Source organism: Camellia sinensis, chromosome 3 (assembly GCF_055761805.1).
Source record: "Camellia sinensis isolate YWXY chromosome 3, ASM5576180v1, whole genome shotgun sequence".
Taxonomy (NCBI): Eukaryota; Viridiplantae; Streptophyta; class Magnoliopsida; order Ericales; family Theaceae; genus Camellia; species Camellia sinensis.
This window is the reverse complement of record NC_138963.1, coordinates 27,970,824-27,977,971: the sequence shown is the minus strand read 5'-3', so window position 1 is coordinate 27,977,971 and position 7,148 is coordinate 27,970,824. Positions and strand designations below refer to the sequence as shown.

The 7,148-nt window shown below is 32.7% G+C and overlaps 1 long non-coding RNA gene across 1 annotated transcript; it reads left to right on the top strand.

Annotated features, from left to right (window-relative positions):
- The first annotated feature begins 4,197 nt into the window (after positions 1 to 4,197).
- On the top strand, positions 4,198 to 6,897 carry LOC114269505 (uncharacterized). Its single transcript, XR_014362984.1, has 3 exons — positions 4,198 to 4,728; positions 4,954 to 5,365; positions 6,079 to 6,897. It is a non-coding gene; the product is annotated as an uncharacterized LOC114269505 (long non-coding RNA).
- Positions 6,898 to 7,148: the final 251 nt, after the last annotated feature.

Sequence of the window (7,148 nt, the reverse complement as noted above, 5' to 3'; positions counted from 1 at the left end):
TTCTAAATATCGTCTGAAAACAACACAAGACTGGAGCTTAAAAAGACCCACAACCCTGAAGTCATCCTCTACACAGATGTAGAGCTCCTTCTTACGTAACAAACCCGCAGGAGCTGCAGCTCACGTCCAGACTACCCTCACCCGCAAGCACACCAACCCACTAGCAAAAGCAGTCGGTTATTCATAACAAACACAGGTCGAGGAAGCCTTTGTAGTTGAGGAGGCAGTGGGAGAAGGAGAGGCAGGCAGAGTGGCGGATCCAGGCGGCGCGAAGGTCTGCGACGGTGGCGGAGCAGAAGGAGGAGTTGGGGGAGAAGGTGTTGAGGAAGAAGTCGTAGAGGAGGGTGGAGGAGCAGAGTAACTGATTTGAATGCCTTGGATCTCGAAGACTAGTGGGTGAGAGGAGAAGAGAGAGAGAGAGACAAATAGTCAAATTTATCTGATATATGTTTAGGGATTTTAGACATGAAAAAATAATTTTGTGAATCTCTTCTATTATGAAAAGTGAGATAGAGACCCTAGACCAATTTTTCCTTTATTTTATCCAAACAATTTTTTTAAAAAATAATAATATATAAAAGGCGGAATTTAAAAAATTCGCTTTAATAACTGAGGGCCGTTCCTGGTTTCGTGTGATTTCGTGGTCTCTTTCTCACCCACCGCGTTTCAGAAACAGCCCCGCTGCATACCCCCAGTGGGGGTCGCGCCCCCAGTGACGTGGCGCGCCCCCACTGGCCGAAGACTCAAAAAAAAAAAAAAAAAAAAAAACAGTTTGTTTTTTGGGCCAATCCCCCAGTGACCAGAGCAGAGCTTTGATTTTGGGTGTTTCGATTTCTTATAAATCGATTCAATCTCTCGATTTAGCTTCTATACAAACAAACCATCCATATGCGTTTGAGTTGAAATTTTACTTCATTTCAGAAATCTTTTGATTCTAGACTCTTCTCTTGCTTCAATACCATACATACATGATATATATATACACAAACACACACACATATATATATATATATATATATGTTTTACCTTTTGTAGATTTGACTTGTTAATTGAAATAGAGGCAAGTGAATAGTTAGTGGTTCTTGTGATCAGTGTGTCTACATGCCCGTGTCGTCGTCGTTGTCGTCTCTCTCCTTTCCAGACTACGCGACTGGTGAAGAATTGCGACAGGTAACTTGGGTTTATTTTTGATTCTGGTCAGCTCATGAATTAAGCGAGTTAGACTTACAATTTAAAAACTCTTAAAATTTTAAGTCTCTAGTATATAATAAATAATCTTCTATTTTTTTTTTTTTTTTTTTTTTTAACGGAAAATAATCTTCTATGAAATGAAAATCTTAGTACTGACTCTGAATAAAGATTTTTGAGTTAACAAGATTCAACAAGTGTGTTATGTTCGTAGGCTCAAACATAAAGGGGATGTTTAGTTTGTATTTCTAAAGTGACTTTGGGAAATTTTTTTTAAAAAATTTGTTTGATTTGTAAATTTTTCAAAATAATTTTCAAAATTACTCTCTCTCTTTTACCTATCAATCAGTCACTTTTTCTCTTTTATCTCTTCTTTTCTATCACTTTTTCTCTCACACATATCTACTCAATTATAACAAAATATCAAATCATACTAAACTCCAAAACTCTAAAACTATTTTCAAAATACACAATCAAACAAATCAAAAAAAAATTCTGTGTTTGGAACGATTTCCAAACATTGATTCTACCCCACGTTCCAATATGATGTTTGGATAAAGCTTTTGAACTAATTTTTCACAACTTTACAAAAAAATTCTGTGTGTGAGGCCTGATTTTCAATTTTTTTTTTAAAAAAAATTTGGCTTAACCGGTCGTCCCACCAGTTGTCCGGCCGATTGACTGGAACAGTACAATTTTTTTTTGCAATTGAAATGTTTTAATTTTTATATATTCGAAATTTTTTTTTCTGAATTTTTAATTTTTTTTTGTGTTAAAATAGAATTTTAAATTGTATGTTTTGTTATGAACTGTAAGTTTTTGTATCAAATATTAAATGTCACATCAAAAATTTCTCACTCAATTCAAAATTTTTTTCAAAACTCTTTCACCAAATAAATTTTCCACACTCAAATCATAATTTCAAAACTCACAAACTTAAAATACAACTCCTACTATCAAATTATAATTAGAAAGCTCTACCAAATACAACTTTAAACTCTTTCTCTAAAATAATTTTTAAAAACTACTTTTTTTTAAAACTAAACCAAACATACCCAAAATAACTCGAGTCACACATGGTTACACTAACAAAAAGAGAACCATTATGAGTTTTTTTTTTCTTTTATTTTTTTATTATATATATATATATATATATTGGATCAACCAATACAGAGGCCCATGTATTCGAACCATCTAAATAAAATACAACGTTGTGTTTGATAGTATTTTAAAATTATAATTTAAGAATAGAATTGTATTTTAAATTTGTGAGTTTTGAAATTATGATTTGAGTGTGAAAAATTTGTTTGATTATGAGTTTTGAATTGAGTGATGTGACATATAATATTTGATTAAAAAATTTATAACTCATAATCAAACGCACAATCTAAAATTTTATTCAAAATTTATAAAAAATTTAAAACAAATTCCAAAAATATGTTTTACTTAAAATATAAAAATAATAAGTGCAAAAAAAAAAAAAAATTTGCCGATCAACCGGCCGAACGTCTGGAAGGATGATCAGGTAGACATATTTTCAAAAGTGAGTATAAAATCAATTTTTAAAATCATTAACCGAACACGACACTCAAAGAACTGTACGCAATTGCGTTTCAAGAACTCCACTAAACACAGCCAAAGATTGTGTTGCATTAACAATAGATTTGAAAATTTTGGAGTTGTATAAGATATTTTTAGTTTCTATGAAATTTTAAAAAAATTAAAATTAAAATACGATACTAATTCAAAAGAAAAACAAGATCTTAACCTCGATTTTTTTTTTTTTTTAAATTTTAGATATGGCAGTTTTAATAATATTGATGGTTTAGATTTATTTGAATATTAGACACAGATTTATTTTGAGTATTAAAAGTTTTAAAAGAAACAAGAGAATTATAAGAATGAAAAAAAAAGTTCAATTGACATAATGAATTATATTAAAAAAAATTAATCTAAAATAATGTGACAAAATATTATGAATCATAATAGTGAAAAATAATGAATTTATGAAATGAAATGAAAAGATATCAAGAAATTACATTATTTTAGTATGATAATTTGTAAAATAAGAAATTTTTTTTTATATATCATCATACTTAACCTATATAACTCTTCAATATTTTTTTAATTGACAACATTTTAATACTTCAAAATTCGTTCACATTTGCTTGATAACGACAACTTGCCAGAAGATGTAGTCAACCAATAATTTCATGTACCTACATAAATGTAGATTGATATCTGAAAGCATTTCAATTTTGAAAAACAAGGTTTAGTTTGAGGATTTAAGATTCGACAATGCTAGGTAGCTCAAAATTTTGTAGCTCAAATGGCTCAAGTCTGTCAAAACGACGTCGTTTTGACAGATTTTGAGTGTAAAACGACGTCGTTTTGACAGATTTGAGCCATTTGAGCCACAAAATTTTGAGCTACCAAACATTTTCCTTTAAGATTTTAGTTAAGGGGAGTGATGGAGACCCCTCTAATTACCACTCCCATCACCCCCAGACGTGGCGGCTGGTGATTGGAGGAGAAGGAAAAAAAAGAAAAATTGGTCAATTAGAAAGAGAGGAGGTCAAGGGGGTGGGGAAAAGGGGGTCTGAATCATTTTTCTTTAGTTAAAAAGTTGTTGTAAGTTGTCATATAATTTTTTTTATTTATTCATATATTTTTTTTTATAAAAAAAATCATAAAACCAACTAAAAGCTATGTTTGGTTTTGGTTTTAGTTTTTTGGCTAAAAAAGCACAAAAAAACAAAATTGGCTACATGTCAAAACCATAATTATTACACTTTTTCTCTCATAAAAGTTAAAAAAACCAAAAATAAAAACCAATGAAGCTAAAATAGTGAGGCTCAAATAGTCAAAAAAATAAAAAAGCCAAACTATTTTAACTCTTTCCAAACAAAGGCTAAAATAACCAATTCACAAATGAGACCCATTGTGCATATTAAAATTTTATTGTTACTTATCACATAAGTGTATTTGTGTGTTTATATATAATTGAAGTTACTTACCAACAAGCATATGTATCCATCGATTCAGACAGAAGACAGAGAGAGTGTGAGAGAGAGAATGGAGCAGAGGCTTGGTGAGGAAGCAAGAAGAGGGAATGTTGAATCACTTCATGAAATAATTGGAGATGGAAAAATTTTGGATAAAATTGTGGAGGGATCTTTCAATTGGAGTCCTCTACATGTGGCTGCATCACGCGGGCACACACAATTTGTGCAACAACTGCTTAATTCAAATTCAGAACTTGCCGGCGTTTTTGATTCAGAACATCGTTCAGCTCTTCATTTGGCATCGGCTAAAGGTATGTTGAGATTGTAAAGGCATTGATACAAGCCAAGCCTGAAATGTGCCTATCTCGTGATCAAGATGGTAGAAACCCTCTTCATATTGCAGTCAAATACAACCAGGAAGAGACTCTCTCTCATCCTGCTTGTGGAGAATGTTGAATGTTATGACCTTATCAATGCCACCGATAGTAATGGTAACACCTTATTACATGTCGCCGTCTTCAATAACAAATTCACGGTATGTACTTATTCAGGGTATTTTAATTAATTTTGTTGAAAAGTTATTAATGTTATATGTTGATCTTCGGTTTATATTTAAAGTTGAAGAAAAAGAAAAGAAAAGAATATAAATTTAGTTTTTTGGTTGGGTTTGAAAAATGAGCTAAAAAAAAAACAATATACATTATACATGATTGATATATTAATTAGCTTTTTTAAGTTATTCTTTTTGTCTTTGACACAGCTTGCGAAACTACTTTTGGATCGCAATGTAGAACTTGCTGAAGCTTTAAATTCACAACATCAATCAGCTCTGCATTTAGCATCAGCAAAAGGGTACATTGAAATTGTCGAAGCATTGATAAATATCAACCCTAACTTGTGTCTAGTTCGTGATCGAGATGGTAGAAATCCTCTCCATTGCAGCAATAAAGGGACAAGTCAATGTATTGCAAGTATTGGTTCGAGTGTGTCCACAAGCTGTTCGAGTCACGCTAGATCGTGATGAAACTATCTTACACTTATCTGTCAACCACAATCAACAAGAAGCTCTGGAAGTATTGCTAAAGGTGATTACAAGTCGTGATTTTGTCAATGCCAAAGATAGGTGTGGCAACAACATATTACATCTTGCTACGTTGAATAAACAGTTACAGGTATAACTATAACTAAGCTTTTTTCTCTTAATTAGTAACTCAGGACCCAAATGAATTACCCAAATATTCTATACAGCTAATTCATTCTCTAACATTACTTTCAAAATTTTGGTTTCTTTATATTGTTTTCATTTAATGATGAAAGCACATATAAACATAGACTTTTAAATAATTACTCATATAAGCATAGGACTTTGGAATATAAAATTGGCCTGCAGGCCCGAAACCCATCTAAAGCCCACCCAAGCCTAAGTCAGCCTGGCCTGACTAGGCCCCAAGGCTAGGCCGACCTGAGAACCTTGGACCTAGGCCAAGCATTTCTAGGCCTGGCCCAAAATCCAATTCGCCCAATGTCACCTGCAAGCTATTTTGGTGAAAAATAACAAAAAAAGTAATGTCCAGCCCAAAGCCTAATTACCCCTGGGCTTAGGCTTGGGCTTAGATTTTTTAGAACTGGACAACCACAATTTGACTCAGTTTTTAGCGGGAGTCCAAGTGATCTTGGATTGAGTCGATTTTACACCTCTATAGGGCTTTAACGCTACGATGACACAAGTTGACTCATCTATTAATAGAACTCAACAAAATTTTCATAAAAATAAAATAAAATTTAATAAATATTTTCTCATAAATTTATCGGGTAGTTATTCTCTTCGCTACTTTTTATTTATTTATCAATGATCATATAGTAAAAACAAATACAAATGTTTCAGATGGCAAGATGTGTGCTTGACAATTGCATAATTGATGAAAATGCAAGAAACGCGAATAACCACACAGCAATGGATGTAGTACTTCTAGCAAAAAAAAAATGGTGATTTGGACCATAACTGCAATACTGAAGACCTCCTTCAACAAGCTCATGCAAAAAGAGCCCCAGATTTCCAAATTGGTAAGTGGACGACGAAGGGAAGGGACTTATTAATGGCAGTGGCAACATTTGTCGCGACACTAGGAATCCAATCTGGGGTAAACCCTCCTGGCGGTGTTTGGCAAGATAATTCAAGTGAACACAGAGCTGGGCAATCTATACTGGCTTACAATCATCCATCATCATACAAGTAATTGCGTGCGAACACAATGGGATTCGTTGCATCTTTGAGTATATTCCTTTTGCTCGTTTCTAGATTTGCAGCAAAGAGAAGAATTTTTATTTGGCTTTTGGTAATCCTTATGTGGATATCTATCACATCGACTGTATTTACTTACGCATTTTCTATTATTGCGGTCACACCCGAAATGCAAAGGAAATCCCTTAGTCAAACCATTGTAGTTGCAACCATAGTGTGGTGTATTGTTATGGCACTTCTTCTCCTAGTGCACACATACCGATTGATAGTGAATGCTTTTCAAGAGAAGCGTAAGAAAGATGAGGCAGTTAGAGTAGTTTCCAGAATTCACGGAGAAGAACTACCGGGAACATCTACAATTTCCGATCACGAAAACCAGTCCAATGTTTCATCTTCATGTTTATGTTCTTGGTGTGAAATTTCATCAATTTAAGGAAGACCAGTCAAATGTTTGATCTTTCATGTTCTTGGTGTGCATTTCATTGAGGCTTCAATGTTTTATCCATGCATAAGTTTCATTCTATTGTATTTTTTATTTTATTTTTTAAATAATAATTCCATGTCTTCAGCTGCAAGATTTATAAATCAATGTTATCAACCTAGTTGATCATACAATTAAACATATTATCTTATATGCATAACTTACAAAAAAAAAAAAAAAAAAAAAAACAGTATTATATGTCTCTATTTACTAAAGCGTGGCATGACTTTGT